The sequence below is a fragment of the Odocoileus virginianus genome, chromosome 17 (assembly GCF_023699985.2).
Source record: "Odocoileus virginianus isolate 20LAN1187 ecotype Illinois chromosome 17, Ovbor_1.2, whole genome shotgun sequence".
NCBI lineage: Eukaryota > Metazoa > Chordata > Mammalia > Artiodactyla > Cervidae > Odocoileus > Odocoileus virginianus.
The window spans coordinates 20488499-20512082 of NC_069690.1; the positions used below are offsets into that span (position 1 = coordinate 20488499).

Consider the following 23584-nt stretch of genomic DNA (forward strand, 5'->3'; position numbering starts at 1 on the left):
TGAGCAACTTCACTTTCACTTTCATGCATTAGAGAAGGAAATGGCAACCCACTCCAGTGTTCTTGCCTGGAGAATTCCAGGAGGGGGGAGCCTGGTGGGCTGCCGTCTATGGGGTCGCACAGAGTCGGACACGACTGAAGCGACTTAGCAGCAGCAGCAGTGGGTGGAAGTTATTCTTCCCATCTGTAGGTGAATATGCGGAGGCTGGGAGAGGTGAAGACATTTACCCTGCCTCAAACAGCTTGTGGTGGAGACAGCATGGAACTTGGGTCAGTCTTACAAAGCTGACACTTCTAGCTTCCAATATGTGAGGCTTTCCTGGGCCTGCTGTAGGTTTCCAGATTTCTCTACTTGGGAGGCCCTGGCATCAGATTCTGCCAGGCTACCAAGAGAGACTTTTTATTCTTGATCTTCATGGGAAATATATTTCCTACTAGGTACTCATGTTACCTAGTTTATTTGTAACCTGATGGGTTATTTTCTCTCTTCCTGTTAGTGAGTAATGAGATTTTTGCTCCAGGAAGAATTCCTTGTGTTCAGTGGATGTGTCTGAATGTCTTAACTCAAAAGTATTGAATTTTCAGCCTTAGCTGTGATAGAGTAATTTTTTCCCCCTATTCCCTGTTGTGGAGAGATATTAAAAAACTATTAGAGATACAGGATCTGGTGGCTGGCTACAATTCATTTTTAACCCATGACGTGGATTGTATCACTGCTTGGTTTTCTAATGCATGTTCCCTGCCCCTCCACCATCTTAGCACTGTTCACACTTCATGAACATCAGCCAGCCAGGCAGGTGTGGGTAAGCTTGTTAACAATGTCTTCCTCCTCTACAAGTAGTAAATGCACCCAAGCCTGAAAACTTTTCCATTCCTCTGATCTGTTTTTCTTCTGATGAAGAGTCTATTCACAAAGCAGTTGGCTCTGTATTTGACTCTGTATCTTTGTGTATGTGTGTGTTGTTGTTTTTAATTAATTTGTTTGGCTGAGTTGGTTCTTAATTGTAGCATGCAAGATCTTTTAGTTGCTGCATGTGGGATGTAGTTTCCCTATCAGGGATTGAACCCAGGCCCCCTGCACTAGGAACTCAGAGTCTTAACCACTGGACCACCAGGGAAGTCTCTGGATCTTTGTGTTTTGAAGTCGGAATCTTTATACCTTTTCCTGGCTTTGAAAGAATGGTACAAACACTTTCTGCATCTGAAGAATGGGCTAGATGTTGCTTAGCTTGCAGGGTTGTATGGCTTCCCTTGGACAAGTTACTGACTTTCTCTATGCCCCAGTTCCTTGTCTGCCAAACGGGGGTGATAATGATAAGACAATATGATACTCTTGTCATGAAGCTACAGTGAGATAATGTGTGTAGAGTCCATAAGCACACAACAGGGCACATAAGTGTTTAATAAATCTTAGATGGTGTTATTGTTACTGTCTTAAGTCTAGGAACTTTCAGTCGGCTGACCCAGGTCACAGCTCACACTTATATTTCTTCATGGGACGAAGTTCCCCCAGCCTCTTCATCTGCCTCTTTCTCTCCTTTCTTACCTTGCTCCAGGTCCAGTGATGTTTTGCTCCTTCAGAGGGAAACAAGCTTTCTTAGTCCTCTGTGGTCCCTAATCCTTCCCCAATCAAGCCCTGTCTCTGCTGCAAAACCATCATCTGTCTTCTCCGTATTTCCTGTTCTCTGCCCTCTTGGCTTCAGCCAGTGCTCATTCTTGTCAGGGTCTTTTCCAAGGCTTTTTCTGTTATTTGAGATGCCCTCCCTCCTTCTCTTCCCCAGTTGTGAGTCCTTCCTTTAAGGCCTGGCTTTTTCTGTGGAACCTTGTATTAGTTAAGATATGGGTTGGCTGCATTCAACAAAACCCCACAAAAGTAAGATAGAGGTTTATTTATCTCTCATATAAAGGAATTCTAGAGATAAAGTCCAGGGGAGAATGGCGAGCCTATAATTGTCAGGAATCAATGTTTCTTTTTGCTTTTCTGTCTCCAGGTTGCCTCATGGTCCAAAATAGCTACTGGAAATCCAGCCATCACATTCTTATTTCAGACATGAATTAGAAGAAAGGGAGAAAGGACATAGGACTGAGTAGCAGCTGCTGGTCTGCCTTTTAGGGCACTTTCCTAGAAGCTTCTCTTGACAGTTTTTGTTTAGATTTCACTAGCTATCTCTAGCTACAAGGGAGGCTGGGAAATGTAGTATTTTATCTGGGCATATGGCCACCTCAAATAAAATAGGGGCTCTGTTGCAAGGAAAAATGGGAGAATTGATACTGAGTAGGCAACTAGCAGCTTCTGGCACAAGCCTTTTCCAAGTACTCCAACCCATCTTGTGGTTCTTAGAGTGAGCCCCATACTCACACAATTGTTTTATTATTGTGCCATCTATTGATTCATTGACCCAGTTAACAAATAACAACTGAACCACTGCTCTGTGCAAGGCACGATGCCTTTTATATGTTTACTGTGAAGTGTTGCTCTCAAACTAAGAGGTTAGCTGGCTCCTCGAAAGCAGGGATCATAGGTTATCCTTCTTTTTCTCCCTCACAACAGTATCTGTCTTTCACAAGGCTGGGTGCACAGCAGGTACTGATAAGTTGTTGTTTAGTTGCTAAGTCATGTCCTACTCTTTTGTCACCCCGTGAACTGTAGCCCACCAGGCTCCTCTGTCCATGGGATTTCCCAGGCAAGAATACTGGAGTGGGTTGCCATTTCCTTCTCCAGGGGATCTTCCCTTGATAAGTAGCCGGCTGATTTTCTAAGAGTCACAAAGGAGAAGCTCAGTGGAGACTTAAATTCCAGCGTGGTGCTGTGCCCGACAATTCTGGTTATGTAAGATTTGTTGTGGGTTCAGTCTGGTTTTGAGGAACCATAGCAAGAGTGGGACCTGGGTCACCTCTGAACATCAGGGCTGGGTGTTGTGGCCACAAGGACTTGACCAGGTGTTGGGGTGGATTTGGCAGTTTAGGAAATGATTCTGTTTGGATTCTAAACTAGATTTATAAGCAGAAATGTCTGTGCCTGACTGACTGACTTCACCACTGCTCAGTCTGTGTAGCTGTTTTTTCCATCGTGTGAATCGCTCCTGTTATTTCTCCACTGCAGAGCTGCAGAGTAAATCTGCAGTCTTTCTGCAGTGAGCAGAGCTTTGGTTCGTGTTCCTGTCTTCCCATTTGATCCCTGTTCTTGTCTGCCTGAGATAAGACTGTCTGAAGGGAGGTTGCCTAGAGCTTATGTCACATCTTGCCGTTGCTGCGAAAATGATTGTTTTAAAATTTTTATTGGCACTTAGGAAGAAAGAAACTAGAAGATATTTTGCTTCTACTACCTGCAAAGCACAGTGTTACATGCTTAACCTATGTGATCACATTTAATATTCAGAACAGTCTGCTGTTCTTTTCTTACTATAAAAGAGGTAATACTATTCTCTGTTTTGCAGTTGAGGAAACAGACCTGTTAACAAGCCCAAGTTGGCTTAGGGCTAAGTGGTGGGATTGTTAATTCTCCCATTCAAATAATTAACTAATTACTTACATTCACATGCCATAAAATTCACCTGTTTAAAATGGACAGTCATGTTTTGTGCTATATTCACCAAATTGTGTAATCGTCACTCAATAACTCTAGACCATTTCCACCAGTCAAATGGGACTGTTTTGAGTCCAGGCTTCTACAACCATGCCGTTTCCTCTTCTAATTTGCCACATGCAGTGATTTAAAATAACTAGACCGGCTTTGGAGGAACATCAGGGCTAGTTTGGGTGAGATATGTACATAAAAAGAGCATCGCCTGTGAAGTCGCTTTCTGTCCATTACTGTAGCCGTCCTGGTGTCCCTTTGAGTTGCTGCAGGATGGGGCTGGCTTTAACTGCTCTGGGCCCCATCCTTGCTTGTGTTGCCTGAACTTGAAGCAGGGGGCAGAAAATCCCTCATTCCTGCCCTGGGGATGTGATTGACAAGGCGGGAGGCACACTTATACTGACCTGTATCTTATTTGTCTCTGTAGCCCCAGAATGTCACAGTTTTTGACATATAGGAGGTGCTTATAAATGTTCATGCATATGCAGAGGTTTATTCCATTACCTCTAATCTAAATCACTGCCATAATTTATTGTTCTGCCCTTAGCCTTTCTCCTCCAGCCCCAGTTATCTTCTGCATTAAAGACGAAGTGATTCGGACACGACTGAGTGACTGAGCTGAACTGAGCCTCATTCCTTGGCATATGGATGTCAAGTTCTCCCAGCACCGTTTTGGGGACTACTGTCTTTCGCCCATTGAATGATCTTACCACTTCTGTCAAAAATCATTTGACCATATGTGTGAAGGATTTGCTGGGCTCTGAATTCCTTTCCATTGATTTATAATTTTATCTTTATGACAGTAAAAAAAAAAAAAAAAGACAAAGTGATTATTCTAGCCCCTAAATCGAATGAGATTAGACAGACTGAAGTGATCATACTAGTTGTCTGGCCCTTTAAAAGACTTTCCCCCAAGTCCTACCTAGCAACTACTACGTATCCATGCTATTGGCCAACACTGAGTCGAATGGCCTGAGCTGCCAGGAGGGCTTAGAGAATCAGGAATTTTCAGTCTTCAGCGTCTATAGTAAAGAATGTTAAGGGAGAAGGGGAACTGTAAATGGCTTTTGGAAAACCAGCCCAGTGTTGGCCCCACAATCCTTGCCTGAACTGGAACATTCATTTGAACAGTTATAAAATTGATTAAAATGGTTTGTCTCTCTGTTCCCCTGCTGGATTTCAAGTGCCTAAATTGTGTACATTAGAAGATGATCATTTTAGAAAATTCTAGTATTCCTGCCTCTAACACAATGCTGGCATATTGTATTTATTGAACAATAAGAGAAAGACTGTGGGTTTCCTTGGTAGCTCAGTGATAAAGAATCCACCTGCCAAGGCAGGAAACATGAGTTCAATCTGTCGGTTGGGAAGATCCCCTGGAGAAGGAAATGGCAACCCATCCAGTATTCTTGCCTGGGAAATCCCATGGACAGAGGAGTTTGGTGGGCTACAGTCATAGGGTTGTAAAAGAGCTAGACACGACTTAGCGACTAAACAACAGGATAAATATTGTTTACTTTTCAAGTAAGAATTTTATGGACAGACTATTGGGGTCTTTAGCATTTAACACCTTTTCATTTTCTCTGCCTCTTCTTCTTTAGCTCCCCTTCTCCTCTTCTTTTTTTTTTTTGACCAGTGGGACCAATCAGTGACATATTCTAAGCTTATGATTCTCAAGGGCTGTGTTGCGCTTTTTTTCCTGATGCCGTTTTCAAACATCACCATTTCAAACATGCCCCAGGGAGATTTTGAAATGTGCCCTCTGGCTTGCTACCATGTCCACCCTACCTGTCGAGAAATTTGCCATTTGCATCCCTTTTTCTGATAGGAGTGTGTTGTTTCCTGAAGGTGGTCAATGCAATACTTCAAATCTGCCCAACTAGGCCTTTCCCAGCTAATGAAGATTTGTGCTAGTCATTAAGACCATAAACTAAATATTTAGAATCTCCTTTGCTCTCTAGGAACATGGTAGGTAGGATTATATTTTTGATTCCCTTGAAAATAAGTGGGACTATTTGCCTAGTTCTAACCAGTGAGTTTGAATGGAAATGATATGTGCAACCTCCAAACCAGAGCATTTAGTGTTGGAGTGAGATCCTTCAGAGCACTCTTTTTCATTTGTTACTGCAATGTATGCTGTTCCAAACAGTAGCAATTCCGTTATCCTGGGTCTTAGAGGGAGGGCAATACAGGGCAGAACTCCTATTGAACCCTCAGTGGACATGTCCTGGAGTGAAAAATAAACCATTGTTATCTTAAGCCACTGAAATGTTTGGTGCTGTTTGTTACTGCAGCATTGCCTCATTTATCTTGACTGATACAAACTCCTGACTTATATTCATACAGAAGAATGGCTCCCTGAGCCTCAAAAATCAAAGTGATGTCCTGAAAATCTCCAAGTTCCCTTCTCACTAAGGCCAAGTGGTAACCATAGCTGTTTGTTTACGTATTTGAGAGGATGGATCTCAAATATATGAAAAACAATGTCAGAAATGGCTGAACAGTTTCACCATTGTTTCATTCAGTGATTGGCTAGAAGGATTTATAAGACTCAGGCTTCCCTGATAGCTCTGTTAGTAAAGGATCCACCTGCAATGCAGGAGACCCCAGTTCAATTCCTGGGTCGGGAAGATCCACTGAAGGGATAGGCTACCCACTCCAGTATTCTTGGGCTTCCCTTGTGGCTCAGCTGGTAAAGAATCCCCCTGCAATGCGGGAGACATGGGTTCGATCCCTGGGTTGGAGAAGATCCCCTGGAGAAGGGAAAGGCTACCCACTCCAGTATTCTGGCCTGGAGAATTTGGGTCGCAAAGAGTTGGACATGACTGAGCGACTTTGACTTTATAAGACTCAGCAGCAGACTGTACTCATGACTAAGATTTTTTTTACAGAGGACTCAGAGAAAAATCAAGAAAAAAAATGTGTGTATCAACAGACTCCAGAGAGGTCCACCACAGGCCTTTGATTGTCCTTCCTTGTCTGAGGCCATGTTGGAATGTTCTAATAGCAAACTATTAATATGAAGACATGTGTGGAATATCTTCCCTCAAAGCAGTCTATTTGAATCTCAAGGTCTGAATTTCTTTTTTTACCATAAAGAATAGATTACCTCTATGCAAATTATTTTATTTGACTGACAGAACGAAACATCAGTTCAGTTCAGTTCAGTCACTCAGTCGTGTCCAACTCTTTGTGACCCCGTGAATCGCAGCATGCCAGGCCTCCCTGTCCATCACAAACTCCCGGAGTTTACTCAAACACATGTCCATCGAGCCAGTGATGCCATCTAGCCATCTCATCCTCTGTTGTCCCCTTCTCCTCCTGTCCCCAATCCCTCCCAGCATCAGGGTCTTTTCCAATGAGTCAACTCTTCACATGAGGTGGCCAAAGTACTGGAGTTTCAGCTTCAGCATCAGTCCTTCCAGTGAACACCCAGGACTGATCTGCTTTAGGATGGACTGGTTGGATCTCCTTGGTAATAATATTTTATCCTAGTATTTGCTCAAATAAACAACCCAACTTTACACCTAGAGGAGTTAGAAAAAGAAGAACAAACAAAACCTGAAGTTAATGGAAGTAAATAATAAAGATCAGAACAGAAATAAATATAGAATTACATTAATTCTATAATAAATATAGAATTAATTCTATATGGAGTAAAATTATAGAAGTAGAAAAGATCAATGAAAGTAAGAGCAGATTCTTTGAAGAGATAAACAAAACTGATAAAGCTTTAGCAAGACTCATCAAAGGAAAAAGAGGACCCAAATAAGTAAAATCAGAAATGAAGACAGAGAAGTTACAGCCAATACCAGAGAAAATACGAAGGATCACAAGAGATTATTGTGAATAATTATGCACTGACAAAATGGAAAACTTAGAAGAAACGGATGAATTCCTAGAAACATTCACTATTCGTGATTGAATCAGGAAGAAATACAAAATATGAGCAGACCACTACCTGTAAAGAAATTAAATCAGTGATTAAAAGCAACAACAAAAAGAAAACCTCTCAAACACAAGTCCAAAACCAGGAAGCTTCATAGGTGAATTCTACCAAACATTTAAGGAATTGATATGTATTCTTCTCAAAGTAAGGGATTCCCTAGTAGCTGATAAAGAATCTGCCTGCAACGTAGGAGACCTGGGTTTGATCCCTGGGTTGGGAAGATGCCCTGGAGAAGGGATAGGCTAATCACTCCAGTATTCTGGCCTGGAGAATTCCATGGACTATATAGTCCATGGGGTTGCAAAGAGTTGGACACATCTGAGTGACTTTCACTTCACTTCTCAGAGTATTCCAAAAATTTAAGAAGTAACACTTCTGAACTCATTTGATGAAGTCAGCATCACCCTGATACTAAAATCAGATGAAGACACCATAAGAAAAAGAAAATTATAGGTCAGTATTATTGATGAGCATAGATGTAAAAATCCTCAACAAAATATTAGCAAACCAAATTCAACAGCACATTAGAAGGATGATACACCATGATCAAGTGGCATTTATCCCAAGGTAGCCAGAGTGATTTAATACCTGTAAATCAGTCAATATGATGAACCACATTAACAAATTAAAAAATAAAAATTATATGATCATCTCAACAGATGCAAAAAAAAGCTTTTGATAAAATTCAACATCCATTTATGATAAAAGATGTCAATGTAGTTAGTATAGAGTTAACATACCTCAACATAGTAGAGACCATTTATGACAAACCTATAGCCAGCAGTGTACTCAAAGCTGAAAAGATTTTCTCTGAGATCAGGAACAAGACAAAGATGCCCATTCTTACCACTTTTATTCAACATAGTATTAGAAGTCATAACCATAGCAATCAGACAAGAAAAAGAAGTGAATCCAGATTGGAAAAGAAGAAGTAAAACTGTCACTTTTTACAGATGACACAATACTATATAGAGAGAGAATCCTAAAGATACCACCAAAAAACTATTAGAATAAAAGTTTTGAGACTTTTTATGAGGAACTGGTCACATGGGCATATTCGGCTAAACAGCCAATCATGGCAACCAAATATAGGGACCCTCAAAGTGTAACTATATGTGCATTACCAATCTTGATATTTGTGCACTGCTGACAAGCATGATCCATTGCTCCAGATGCAAAATCATGAAAAGGACACTAGAAGTTTAAAACCATGTGGATTATGCATGTGTGATCAGTCATGTCCACCATAATGTCATTGTTCTAGTAGCATATTAACTTTATTTGTGACAATGGAATGCCCAGGGATTTTGCACATTTGGAATTAGCATGACACTCAGAAAAGTTCCAGAAGTACAGTGCAATTTTCCAGCATCTTTGTCTATTGATTAAATTTGGGGGGCCCTCCTCACAACCTACTCAATCACTTATACTATTATTTCAAATCATAAAGAATAGACTTTTTGAAACTATCAGTCTGTAATTTGGGAATACCTGACTATAATGATATGGTTTTTGCATTCTGAGTGTTTAGTAGAAGTATATATTACACACATACTTTAATCAATACAGCCCCATGAGGCTAAGTATTATTATTCTTATTCTATAATAATAATGTCTAGAAACATTGAGTCACTTACACAATGAGTCACTCAGCTAATAAGTAACAGGGTTACGATTAGAGCCCAGCTCTTTCTGGAGTCAAAGTTACTCTGCTCCATCTTGCCACTAAATCTTAATCTTTCCAGGCTACAGCTACTCATTTCTAAAATAAGGTGATTGGACTAGATGATGTTCCAGGCCTAAGTTCATGAACACTAGTAAATTAGATGGGCTGGGACTCTGTACCAGTGGTTTTAAGAGCTTGGCTTTGAATCAGAAGAACCTATTTTGGATCCAGGCTGTAGGCTGCTTATTATTTTGTGTCCTTAACCAAATTCATTTTTCTATGAAACTATTTTCTTTTCTGTGCAATGGAGATAACTCTATCTCACCTGATGTTGTAAAGATTAAATGAAATAATATACAGAAAATATGTAGCACAGGGTCTGGCATACAATAAGCTCTGCATAAATGTAAACAGTCACTGGTTTGGTGCTCAGAAGCATGTGGTCTAGGACCACATTGCTTGGATTTGAACCCCAACTTTGCCACTTAACTGCTGTGGGACTTTGAGCTAACTGAAATTTTTTGTGCCTTAGTTTCCTTACCTTGGAGAATGATAATAATATGATGAATACCTAATTAAATTGGTATGAAGATTAAATAACCTGATATATAAAGCACTTAGCACCTGACATGTAGTAAACAGTATATGTTGGCAGATTTTATTATTACTATCACAGACATTACTGGTTTGGCCATGCGCATGAAATATGTGCATGAAATAGATGGTAAGAGGAATGTGCTCATCTTGTTGCCTGGTCATATCCTTAATTGAAACCCGAGGCTCCTGGAAATCCTGCAGTTTGAATAATCCAAGAGCTGAAGCAGTGGAGCGTCCAATTATGGATGCTTCACAGCTGCAGGCCGGGGAGGAAGGTGAGGACTCAGCACTGTGGAGCTGAGGTTGTGGTCCTATTAGAAGGAAGCCTTGCTTTGTATGCAGCTGCCTTGCCTTCAGTTTGGCTGCATAATTGTGCCTTTTTGTTTTATTTTAAAGCATCTTGAGGAATTCAGAGCCCTCTCCCGCTGACAGTCAGCCGAGAAGGCCACAGAGTATCACATCTCTAACGAGCCTCTCGGATGCTCTGATGGCCCCGTGGAGGCAGCCAGGCGGGGAGCACGCACACAGGCCCGTGCCCGCAGCCACAGGCTCCCTTTGAGCCCAGGCCACCATGCGGGTCTTCATTATGGGGCTCCCCATGCACCCCCAGGACCCCCCACGCCTGTCCTCATTGTCTCAGAAGGTCATGGTGTTCTTCCTGAATGCTGAGCTTGTTGGTAACCTTTGTGGGCTGGCAGTGAGAAAACAGAAATTAATTATTCATATCAGTGGGCCTAAAGGAGCTGTTGTTTGCAGAGTTGACGCTTCTTCTGGCTTCCAGACCCAGAATTCCCCCGGGGCCTTTGGACAAGCGGGTAGACAGTGTGGTCCTTGGAGACAGCTGTTCTGAAAGCAGGAATGGCAAGTGGCTGGCCTGGCCCCGGGCTACAGGCAGTCTGCTGATGTGCTTTGTTTGGGCTGTAGGGGGTTAAAATTTTTTTTAATTTCACATAAAATTTGGATTTTCTGAGTTTTCTTGAAAGATGGGAAGGTCGACAATACATGTGAGTGGCACTGAGTAGCTGACCCCTTGAGGACTGGACATGATTTCTCTGATTGCCTCAGTTTCATCCACCTTTATCCACCCACATTGTGAGAAGTGTGTATAGTGTGAACAGAGCTGCCTGGCTTTGCATCCTGCCTCTGCCACTTACTACCTGTGTGACTTTAGGCAAATTACTTAACCTCTGTGGGCCTCAGTTTCCGCATCTGCTAAATGGGGGTTATAATTGTTTACCTCGCAAATCTGTGAGAACTAAGTGAGTTAGAATAAGTGCTTAGAATAGAGTGTGCTTGTTACATAATAAGAACGACTTAGGTGTTCATATACGCTAGTATGACACTACGTACCTGCCTAGCATTTTAGACATTTGAGATGATAATCTTTGTGTCAGAGTTTTCCATAGAGGAAAAAATTGTATTTATTACCTAGTGTGCCTCTTAACTCACTAATAAGTGTTTCCTCCCTCTTCCAGTTCCCAATCTCAGCATCTTGGAATTAACATGCCCACTCTAACAAAATGGGTGCCTAGTTGCTCAGTCATGTCTGACTCTGCGACCCCATGGACTGTAGCTCGCCAGGCTTCTCTATCCATTCTTTTCCAGGCAAGAATACTGGAGTGGGTTGCCACGTCCTCCTCCAGAGGATCTTCCCCTGGGATCAAACCCAAGTCTCCTGCATCTCCTGCATTGGTGGGCGGGTTCTTTACCACTGTGCCACCTGGGAAGCCCCCCTGTAATGAAGTGTCAGCGGCTTAACAGGCTGAGTGTAGTGTCTGCACGTGTTCTGGTGGGCTGGTTTGCTTCATGGTATTGCTGAGAATTCAGGCTCCCATACCCTTGTGGAGCTGCCCTCCTCTGGATCCCTGTCATTCTGTCATCAGAGGGCATTTGGCAGCAAGAGGGTGAAGGCACACTTGCTTCTTAACTCTCTCAGCCCAGGACAGATACCCATTTCTTCTGTCTATGTTCCACTGGCAAAGATGAAGCACGTGCCCCTCTTAGATGCAGGGTTCCTGGCATGTGTAGCCCCTGATTGGGTAGCTGGTCCCCAGTAATAGCCTTACTCTAGGAGGGAACTGGGGCAGGAATCTCTGGTGGACCTTCACCTGTATTTACCACTAGGATCTTATTAAATAAGCCCCCAAATCAACATCTCCTTGGGCCTATTTTCTTCTTCCATGTCACCTATGAAATGTCTGGAAGGGTAAATGCATTGTTTTGCGGGTTTTTTGATGGGGGGGGGAGAAGAAGAGAAACATTTTTTTTTTCATTTTATGCTTCAAATTCATACATACTATAAAAGCACTGATTTAGGATATCAAAATTAGATTTGGGCAGTTGTATTTCATCCATGTTACTTATTTGGAAAGAAATATAACTTAGGCATTGTGCTTACATATACATGGAAATAGCCACCAAAGTAATGGGAAAAAAGACATATGCAACCAGAATTTTTATTTTCAAATCTTAAGTCTCTCTTTGCTTCAAGTTAATTGTACACATTTAGCATTTAGCCTTGTTAAGGTAGGTAACTTAAAACTTAAGGCAGGACTTCCCTGGTGCCACAGTGGTGGGGAATCCACCTGCCAATGCAGTGGACAGAGGTTCGATCCCTGGTCAGCGAAGATTCCACATGCTGAGGAGCAGCTAAGCCCGGGCACCACAACTATCGAACCTGTATGCTGTAACTACTGAAGCCCACGTACCTAGAGCCTGTGTTCTGCTACAAGAGGAGCTCAAGCACCGCAACAGAGAGTAACCTCTGATTGACACAGCTGGAGAAAGCCTGCGTCAAGCAACGAAGGCCTAGCGCAGCCAAAAAAAAAATTGAAAGGGAAAGAGAAAGAGGTACAATAAAATATACTAGTATCATAAATTCTAAGTATTAATGAAAGCCAAAATAAATGTTCAGGTTGGAGCAGTTCTCTAATAGCTAATCTTTAGGATTAGAACAAAAAAAGAGAGACAGAGAAAAAAGAAGCCCCATGGAGCATTTCACACCTCCTCAAAATAGACTCTTACACTGCCTCTTTTTTTTTTTAACCAGTTTGTTTCTTTGGAACCACAGAGCCTGTCATCTTTGAAGATACACAGTCACTGCGAGGTTAATACCGTGTCTCTGCCAGCATAGAAGAACTTCTGAGTTAGGAATGATCTTCAACCTCTGAAGCCTTAATTCAGACTAAATAATATCTGCTTAGGCACCTCCAGCAGGGTCATCTTCCTGCTGTTAGGTCCCACCTTGACGGACAGCTGTCTCTGACCCTGAATCACAGCCTCTGGGTGAGTCGGTTGCAGGCACCACGTGGAAAGAAAACCCAGAATCTGCAGTTTTTCCTCTGACCACTTCCCTGTCTGATACAACTCCCACCCTGAGCACATTACAAAATCCAGAGGTTTTAGAAACTGAGAAGTGGAAATAGACAGCTTTCTCCCTTGGTCCCTGGGCTGTAGTTTGGGACCATGTCTTAAAGAAAGATACTTTAGAAAAAACTCTGTGGATCTGTCTCGTGGTCAGAGGGGCTGATTCTCTGCGACTCCATTCCAGAATAGGCTGGGGAATTTCACAGTCCTTTCACTGGTAAAAAAAAAAAAAATCTCTGGAGTCCAAACTCTGGTCCCAGATATGGCTCCTACCCTAGGACTTGTCTTCACATCTCAATTTAAGACTTGTTTCATTCTGCCTCTAATTATGGTAAGCTCAGTGACACCTACCTCACAAGGCTTGCTGAAGGTAGGAACTGTCTTCTAGGGGTAAACAGTGCGGGCTCTGGAGTCAGATTTACTAGCTGTGACGATATTTAAAAGTTATTTAAAAAAAAAAAGTTATTTCACCTCTGTGCCTAGTGAGCGCTCAATAAATAGCTTATATTATTATTTGCCCTCTGTTTTCCTAGCACTGGCCACTGCCTTATGTGTCCTACCTGCTTGACACATGTTTGCTGATTAACTTGAAAGAATAATTAAGGAAATTACTAAACTATCATTCTACTTCTGGAATCATCTAGATAAAGTACTGATTGCAAATCAGAATTCTCTTCAGGAAAACCTTAAAAAGACATTGCTGTTGCCACATTCCATTGAAGTGGAATCCCAGCAGATAAAACCTGGAATCTGAATTCTAAGGTCCAAGGGGATTCTCAGTAGTCAGCCTAGCTCCCCAGAGTCCGGGAGGCTTTGCTGAGTGCTTAATATGAGGTGATGGTCAATGCCTGGTGTTTCTTATTGTTGTTTTTTGATGTGCATTTTTATAATTTTATTGAAAAAGAAATTTTATTACAGTTACCCCCAAATGTGAAAAGGCTATCTAAATCATATCTTTTTTTTTTTTTTCAAAAAAGTTTATTGTGGTAAACTACACGTAACAAAATTTATCATTTTTAACCATGTTAAGTGTACTGTTCAGTAGTATTAAGTACATTCATAGCATTTTGCAGCCATGACCACTATGTATCTCTGTAATTCTTTTCATCTTGTAAAACTGAAGCTCTATACCCATTAAACCCTAACTCTCCACCCCCAACTTCCCACTGGCTCTGGCAATCACCATTCAGCTTTCTGTCTCTAGAAATTTGTCTACTCTGTGAGTACCTCCTAGAAGTGGAATCATACAGTATTTGTCTTTTTGTGACTGGTTTATTTCACTTAGCGCAGTGTCCTCAAGTTTCATCCATGCTGTAGCAGATGGCAGAATTTCCTTCCTTTTTATGGCTGAATTATATTCCAGTACACACCGCAGTCTGCTTATCCATTCCTCTATCAGTGGACACTTGGCTTGCTTCCATGTTTTAGCTATTGTGAATAAAGCTGCTGTGACATTGGTGTACAGGTCTTTTTGAGACCCTGCTTTCAATTCTTTTGTGTGTATACTCGGAGTAGGGTTTGCTGGTTCATGGCTGGTGAGGCCGTGTCTATCCATACAGCCCAAAGGTTGACATTAAATAGGAAGCCAAAAAAAAAAAATCTCCAGTTTACTTAAGAACTTCAGATGCTTCTAAGCAAAAGGTGGAAGAAAAACAGCCTTTTTGAGTTTGTGTGAGTAGATAAAGAGTTGCCAGACAGTTGATAAAATAATCCATTTGTGTTTGGAGCCAGCAGGCAGTCAGAGGGAGGAAGCAGCCTAAGGTGACCTTTGGCCTGAAGGCAAACACAGCAGCAGAAAGCTGAGTGGGACTTGGACAGTGGTACAGAGAAGTCCATTGAGATCTGGCCAGGTGTGCTTTGGATCCTGCAGGTGACCCTCTCGCTGCCCTGAGATAATGCTCATGGGGTTTGAAGGTATCAGGTTCCAGGTGTGACTGCTCACTCACATTCTTCCTGCTGAGCTCCAGGAAAGAAGGGCACTGAGGTAGGGTCACATCTTTCCAGCTAGGTGACAAGTCCCCAAGTCCCAACACAGGTAAGCTGAGTTTCTGCCTTTCCGAATTCCATTACTTTCTGTCTCTCTCAAAGAGATCAGCCTTCACTGATTTATATTTAGGTGGCATGAAATACATGTGTGTGTGTGTGTGGTCTTTGGAAGCAGGGACCACTGTGGTATTAACATGACAGTTTTGCTGTGATTTGTAAATTTGCTGAGTTTATCAATAGCAAACCTGGTGGACTTTGATAAATGGTATTCTTTCTGGTATTTTTTTGAAAGTCACTGTGAGAACATGGAGTACTTATAACCTCTACACCCATGAATAAAAAGGTCAATGAAGTACCTTCACTCTAATTTTCAGTGTCTATGAGGTATCTAAATCACCAAGTATTAGAGAGTTAAAAGAGAAGAATTTGGAAAATAAAACACTGCCTACTTCAAAACAGGTTCCCAAGAGTAAAGCATTGCGTGTCTGATTTTTTGGCTATGAGAGATCAATTCTGGGCTACCATAAACTCCTATCTAGGGGAAAAGGAGACTGGCACCAATAAAGCAACTTTATGGACACCTGAATTGTGCCAAGCACTGAACCAGGAGGGGTTCAAACCTCTGCTTCAAGGGCCCGCAGTCTCACTGTGGGACTAGGCTGGTAAGCATGTTTTCACCACCTAAATGTATAGACAATAGAGACCCATGCTATGGGCTTGCCATCTTCAACTGCCTCATAAGACCCGGAAAGACCTCACAAGGTAGGTCTCTCCAAACTGTTGGCAGCCACTGCTGTTCAAATACTAACCACATCTTTGCTGGTTGACCAGTAGTTATGAAAGTGGTAGCACCTGCTCCACCATCTTGAGGGCACATCATCTGGCATTTTTGCTTCTTTCTGCAGTTCCAGTGCCCATGTGCCTACCAGCAGGAAGTCCTACCAGCTCCTTGAAGCTCTCCTTTACAGAGTCAAAGAGGGAACAGTGCTTGGTGCTGGTACACCCAAGTTGGCAGAGGACTTGGGTCTCCTTAACCGGAAGGACTTCTCACTTCACAGGCCAGCAGATGCCCCTGGGACACAGAGGTGGCATGGGAATGCACTGACCAAGACCCCGCCCAGGCTGCTGCTATTCTTGGAGAGAACGTCCATCCCTCCACGCTGAGCTCCTGATGCCTTCATCCTTTTGAATGAAGGATGAGCTGGGGAGCTCCTGACGCCTTCAAGTTCCAGGCAGAGCTGCTTCCCATGTGTCAGTCTGCCCAGGGAGGCCAGACGGGACAAGTTCTAGCCTCCAGCACGACTTCCTTTCCATCCCTGGGGACCCATAGGGGGTCAGGCAACTCTTTTCAAATCCTCAGAACACAGGCAGACCTCTGATACTCTCTTTCCTAGATTGTAGCAGGGAGGCCGTCTCTGAAGTCAGTGGCTCCAAAGTGGTTGATCTTCCAAGAGAGGCTGCACAAGGAATGATAAGTTATAAGGTTTGTGATTCCAAGAGTGTTTTTTTCCCCAGCACCTCTTGCTAGAGAAAAGGCAACAGGACAGATCTCATCCTTAGCAGGGTATCCCAATTTCTGCTACTCCAAACAATGCCACGGTGAAAAACCATGTATGGTATACAGTCTGTGTGTACACCTGCGTGACTATTTCTCTAGAAAATAGGGAATTGCAAAGTTGAAAAATACATGCATTTAAAATATTCATAGGTAGGACTTCCCTGCTGGTCTAGCGGTTAAGAATCCACCTTCCAATGGACGGGAGGCAGGTTCAATCTGCAGTAGGGGAAGTAAGATCCCTCGTGTGCGTACTTATGCCACAAAGCAACTAAGTCTACGCACCACAACTAGAGAGAAGCCGGAGGGCTGGAACTAAGACCCAACGCAGTCAAATAAATATTTTTAAAAATAAATATTTTAAAAAAGAAATAGCTTAAAATATTAAAAAAATAAGTAAAATAAAACATTAATATGTTCAAAAATGTCCTCCAAAAATGTTGTTCCAGTATATACTACCTACCACCATACTTTCTGAGAGAACCCTTTAAGTCTCTCACCAACTTTTGTTATTATATTTCATTTGGGCCAAGCTTCCCTTGTGGCTCAGCTGGTAAAGAATCTGCCTGCAATGCGGGAGACCTGGGTTCAATCCCTGGGTTGGGAAGATCCCCTGGAGAAGGGAAAGGCTACCCACTCCAACATTCTGGCCTGGAGAATTCCATGGACTGTATAGTTCATGGGGTTGCAAAGAGTTGGATACAACTGAGCAACTTTCACTTTCAATGGGCAAAAGTGCATCTTGATGTAAATAAGACCGAGATTACTAACAAGGTACAGTGTCTTTTCTTATATTCTTTCAGTTCAGTTCAGTTCAGTCACTCAGTCGTATCCAGCTCTTTGCGACCCCATGGACTGCAGCACGCCAGGCCTCCCTGTCCATCACCAACTCCCGGAGCTTACTCAAACTCATGTCCATTGAGTCGGTGTTGCCATCCAACCATCTCATTCTCTGTTGTCCCCTTGTCCTTCTGCCTTCAATCTTTCCCAACATCAGGGTCTTTCAAATGAGTCAGTTCTTTGCATAAGTGGCCAAAGTATTGTTATTTCAGCTTCAGCATCAGTCCTTCCAATGAATATTCAGGACTGATTTCCTTTAGGATGGACTGGTTGGATCTCCTTGCTGTCCAAGGGACTCTCAAGAGTCTTCTCCAACACCACAGTTCAAAAGCATCAGTTCTTCAGCACTCAGCTTTCTTTATAGTCCAACTCTCACATTCATACATGGCTACTAGAAAAACCATAGCTTTGACTAGATGGAACTTTGTTGGCAAAGTAATGTCTCTGCTTTTTAATATGCTGTCTATTCTTATTTCCTCTTTGTTATATTCAAAAAAGAAAAAAAAATGAGTCTTGCTCAGTGGTGTATTTCTTACAAACTCAAAATGGGTCTGAGGGAGTCCCAAGGGGCACTGGGGTCTCTCAGCTCAGCTATACTCTCCTCTGGCAGCTGTCTTTTGGGAGACCTGAGTGGGCAGGACCTAGGTGTACAATTTGAATTTCAGGCCACCCACATCTGGATTTCAGATCTTCCCTTTGGCTAGGACTTGTTGATAAGCCATCCTTGAAGTACCTCTAGGAAAAGTTTTTGGGTGCTGGGGACTCTTAACACTTTCCCCAAGTGCCCTGGGGGAATCCTGGAGACCCTGAAAGTGGCTTCAGCTGGGAAGAGCTGGAGGCCAGGCAGAGAAGAAATGGGGCTGGCCTGGCGCCTTGGGCAGGTGGACCTGTGCCTTCACCCTTACTTCCGCTCTGCTCCAGGGATTTCCCCAATAGACCCAGCACCAAGGCCAGAAAATGAAAATTCTTTAATCTATGTATTTATTTTAAAGACAGAATAAAGGCTGGAGCTGGTTTCACCTCCCGCCGTCAGTTCTGCGCTTCCTGCTGTTTGGCCTAGGTGTGTCAAGACCCACAACAAATACTACACCCTCGGTTTGGGGGAGAGCCTAGGCCTGCCTTCACCACCACCTCCCAAATGCTGAGGCCCCCAGAGCGTTGTGGCATCTGACTTCCTGCGAGAATTCATTTGCATCGCAATTAGGTGCGTAGACCTCGGAAACCCAGGCCGCCTCGCCTACCCAGCTCCTCCTTGAGCTGCAGGCCACCATGGGGTTTCTGATTTGATGTCGGATTAGTCATGCGTGCAGGCGGGGGCAGCGTCGGTTGCCGGTGAGGTTTAGCAGCCGGTGCTCAATTTCACATTTAAATGCCGCAGCCCCTGTCACGTGACCCGGAGCCTGCGGCCCCGCCCCCTGGGAGCTGGAGGAGAGCCCAGCTCGGGTCAAAAGCCCCAAGCGAGGGGGCCTTCCCAGTATCTTCTCCATTATCTCATGTGACCTAATGGAGAAGCTGGCGGCGGGGGGAGCAGAATTTACCATTGCTGCGGGCGTCTGGGGCCGCCTTCTTTAAAAGAGAGAGCCATTAATCTTCAAGCCAACTGTTTCCAGCCGTGTTTCTAAACCCTAAACCTAGGCAGGCTTTCATCAAGGGTCTGTGGGTTAGGAATAGATGATTATGAATCATCTTCCCTTTCTAACAAGATCATCAGATTTCATGGAACATTTGCCAAGGGCTAACATGTGAAAGCATGAGAAAGCGTTATTAAGCGCCGGTGGGCACACCATGTGGGAGGGAGGATCCTTCAGAAGAGTGTTGGGAAGTTGGACCTCCTTGTCCACAGGGAAAATACCCTTAAATATGAACGTGTGTGTGTGTTTGTGTGTGTGTTTTCCTAGCTCATTTGTGTTTGGGTACTCTTCGCTGAAGAGTATATGAAAAGGCAGGAGGGATAACCTTTCCATTTGCAGTTTAGAATGAGCCATCACACTTGAAATTCAAGCTGAGCAATAGACATTTTCTGTTTGATGTGAGCTATGGGGTTCTAGCATAGCTGAATCTATTATAAGAGGTCCTTCTGGATCACATGTCCCTGTTGTAATACTCAGACATGCCTTAAAATTTATAACTTGTGTAGAAGTTTGTGTAGTGTGTGTGCCTTAAGGGGGAGGTAGATATGCAAATTTCAGATTTTAAGAAAATTTTTTTCTTGGTCCAGGATTTTTTTTTTTTTTGGTAGCACCATGTGGCATGTGGGATCTTAGTTTCCCAACCAAGGATTGAACCTGTGCCCCCTGCAGTGGATGCACAGAATCCTAACCATTAGACTGCCAAGGAAGTCAATTGGTCAAAGATTTTGATTGAGTATTTACTTTGGGTAATCCAAGGTTTATCATTTTAACATAAAATTGTTGTTGCTCAGTTGTGTCTGACTCTGCAACCCCATGGATTGCAGCACACCAGGCTTCCCTGTCCTTCACCAAACTCCTGGAATTTGCTCAAACTCATGTCCATTAAGTAGGTGATGCTGTCTCATCCTCTGTTGCCCTCTTCTCCTTTAGCTTTCAGTCTTTCCCAGCATCAGGGTCTTTTCCATTGAGTTGTCTCTTCACATCAGGTGGCCAAAGTATTGGAGCTTCAGCATCAGTCCTTCCAATGGATATTCAGGATTGATTTCCTTTAGGAGTGACTGGTTGGATCTCCTTGCTGTCCAAGGGACTCTCAAGAGTTTTCTTCAACACTACAGTTGGAAAGCATCAGTTCTTTGGCGCTTAACCTTATTTATGGTCCAGCTCTCACATCCGTACATGACCACTGGAAAAACCATAGCTTTGACTATGCATACCTTACTCTTTCTTTTTTTTGCTTTGAACACATTTTAACACTTCAGACCTCAGTTTCCGTTTTTCTCAAAGAGGGTACTCTACCTTGGTGCCCTGGAGAAAATTCTGTTTCTCAGGAGAGCTTATAAATTGTACTCAATACAATTTTCAGCTTCCATTGCCCTTGAAATCTTACAAGGACCTTTAGCAATGTAGAAGTTCCTGCCTCACTCAAGTATGACAGTCCTGACTTGAAGGCAAAGAGATTATGTTTTTCTTTTTCTTATTCCAGCTGCTATTGAATAGCAAAATACAAGGGGACACACTTAAGAAGTATAGGGTTGCTTTGACACTTAAAAATGCTAAAAAGTTAACTCTGCAGTAACAATGAGACAACTACAGAGAACAAAGAGTGTGGTTTGGCTTTGGGGGCCTCAGTATCAGTCATCATGTCTCTGCTTTAGGCTTGCGGTAATCTTTTCAGCGGGGCTGTTTCACTTTTTGCCTTGTTTTGGCTTTCAAGAGAGAGGTATAAAGTGTGTGTGTGTGTGTGTGCATATGTAAAATTCAACCCACATAATGTTAATAGCTATAATAACTTTGCTTGGGTGGATATGATGGGGCAGGCACTGCCCTGGGAATATTACATCTGTTAATCTCATTTAATCCTCTCAACTGTGCTGTTGAGACAGCTACCATTACTATTATATTACAATGAAAGAAATTGAGGCTCAGAGAGGTTGAATTGCTTAAGGACACCAGATCTTGAACCCAGGTCCAGAGCCCACATCCTGACCTTCAGCATTAAGCTCTGTATCCGGAGTAGAAGCAGCCCAGAAGCCCACCCTTTGAGGCTGTTGCTGATGTGAGCCGCTCTGGGCAGTGCGACTGCTTTCACTGACCTGGTAGCAATGCCCCAGGGAATTAGCAGGTGTCTCTACCCCCAGGCACCTGGGGTGGGCTCAGGTTCAGAGCATCAGAGAAGAGCTGCTACAAAGGCACAACCAGACATTGGTTGTGCCAATCTTGTCAAAAGTTTCCTGTTGACAGAACTGTGTTGGCAGTTTTGTCTTTGTAAAAGTAAGTATCAGTCTCTCCCTTGGCTGAGAAACAGGAACCTTTAGACAAGATTGGCACAACCAACTTCTGGCCCAAGCTGTGGCATTCACCTCCAGGCTATCAGTTCTGGCTTGTCAGCAGCCATGCCCAGCGGATAGGATGTCCTCCTGGGACGTGTGCCCTCAGCCCTGTTGTCTGGGTGTGTGAGTAAATTCACCTGGACATTGCCTCATTTCACCTGCTATGGGGGCTGGCATTGCTGCCCTAGAGGGGGTTTCACTGATTTTTTTCTTGGCAGTGTGAGGGCTTCTAAAATCAGAAATGCTTATGAGGGACTTCCCTAGTGGTTCAGTGGCTAGGACACAGAGCTCCCAATACAGGGGACCCTGGGTTCAATCCCTGGTCAGGGAACTAGATCCCACATGCCACAACTGAAAATCCTGCATGCTGCAACGAAGACTGAAGATCCCGTGTGCTGCAACTGAGACCCAGTGCAGCCAAATAGTTAATTAGCTTAAAAAGTAGAAATGCTTCTGAAGCCTGTGGCACCTTGAGAGCCTTTGTTGGAAGCTGAAAACCACCTCCCCCAATCCCTCTCCCAGAGCTTCTCGATCTGGGTGCCTAGAACTCACTGAAGGGTGGAGAAATATTGATATCTCAGCCTCAGGCCAAGTCATGGGGCAGAGGAATGGCCCTCCTCACCTCTGACAGCTGGCAGCTTCGTCTCCTTGCCCAGGGTGCTCTGCAAACATTGGCATTTCCTGCATCTGCCACCGTGTGAAAAAGGCACTTCTCTGTCCTACCCTCCTGAGATGGGAACGGCCTCCACTCTTTCTGTCTCTGCCAGGGTTTAGGGTTTGGGCAGTGAGCTCATGCCTGAGTTTGTCTGCCAGTCTCCCTGCTTCTTCCTCCCCTCCTCCCCCTCAGTTTCCTTTGCTGTAAGGCTGATGTCACTAAGCCAGCCCCTCCGAGGGGCAGCCCTGGGCCACCCCAGGACTCCCAGCCCCCTACCCCGACCCCAGCAGCTCTCAGCTTCCTACTCTGCAGATGAGACTTTACTTCTGGTGTCCCTGGATGGTGCTGACCAGCAGCTGATGTTCCTCCCTCCCCCAAGGAAGCAGAGACATCTCACTTGCACCGTGAACAGACCTGGACAGTGAACTAGTGTTTCCACATGGGAGCTCATCTTTGCATTTGGGGTCAAGGAGGCCCTGAGCAGAGTGAGGTCATAGCTTATCTAGGTAGAACACTTGGCCTGCTGGACATCACAGGACAGGCGGAGAGAATGAGAGCTGGACTGGCTGAGGATCAGGGGCCGAGAAGCTCCTGCGTACACTTTGGAGAGCTGCTTTATGACCATGTGAGTGATAATCGCTCAGTCGTGTCCGACTCTGCGACCCCGTAGACTGTAGCCCACCAGGCTCCTCTGTCCATGGGATTCTCCAGGCAAGAATCCTGGAGTGGTTGCCATTTCTTTCTCCATGACTGTGTGAGAACCCCCTGAAAAACCAATAACGTATGTCAACGTATATATATAGAATCTGTAAAAAATGGTACTGGTGACCCTATTTGCAGGGCAGGAATAGAGGTATAGAGAATGGATTTGTAGACACAGTGGAGGAGGAAGAGGGTGGGATGAATTGAGAGTAGCACTGACATATATACACTTTGTTGTTGCTTGGTTGCTCAGTCACGTCTGACTCTTTGTGACCCCGTGAACTGTAGCCCGTCAGACTCCTTTTTCCATGGGATTCTCCAGGCAAGAATCCTGGAGTGGGTTGCCATTTCCTTCCCCAGGGGATCTTCCTGACCCAGGGACAGAACCCGCATCTCCTGCAGATGGATTCTTGACACTAGGGAAGCCCCACTGTGCGTGCTAAGTCACTTCAGTCATGTCTGACTCTTTGCGACCCCATGGACTGTAACCTGCCAGGATCCTCTGTCCATGGGATTCTCCAGGCAAGAATGCTGGAGTAGAGTGTCATGCCCTCTTCCAGGAGATCTTCCTGACCCAGGAATCGAACCCACTTCTGCATTGGCAAGCTGGTTCTTTACCACTAGCACCACCTAGGAAGCCTCAATGTATACACTACCAGGTGTGAAATAGATAGCTAGGCGGAACCTCTGTGTAGCACACGGAGCTAATCTTGGTCCTCTGTGGTGACCTG

At 43.9% G+C, this 23584-nt stretch overlaps 1 protein-coding gene across 1 annotated transcript in view; it reads left to right on the forward strand.

The window, feature by feature from the left end:
* Nucleotides 1-23584, forward strand: part of ABR (ABR activator of RhoGEF and GTPase) — a 188416-nt gene that overhangs the window by 6374 nt on the left and 158458 nt on the right. The gene's annotated exons all lie outside the window — the stretch shown is intronic.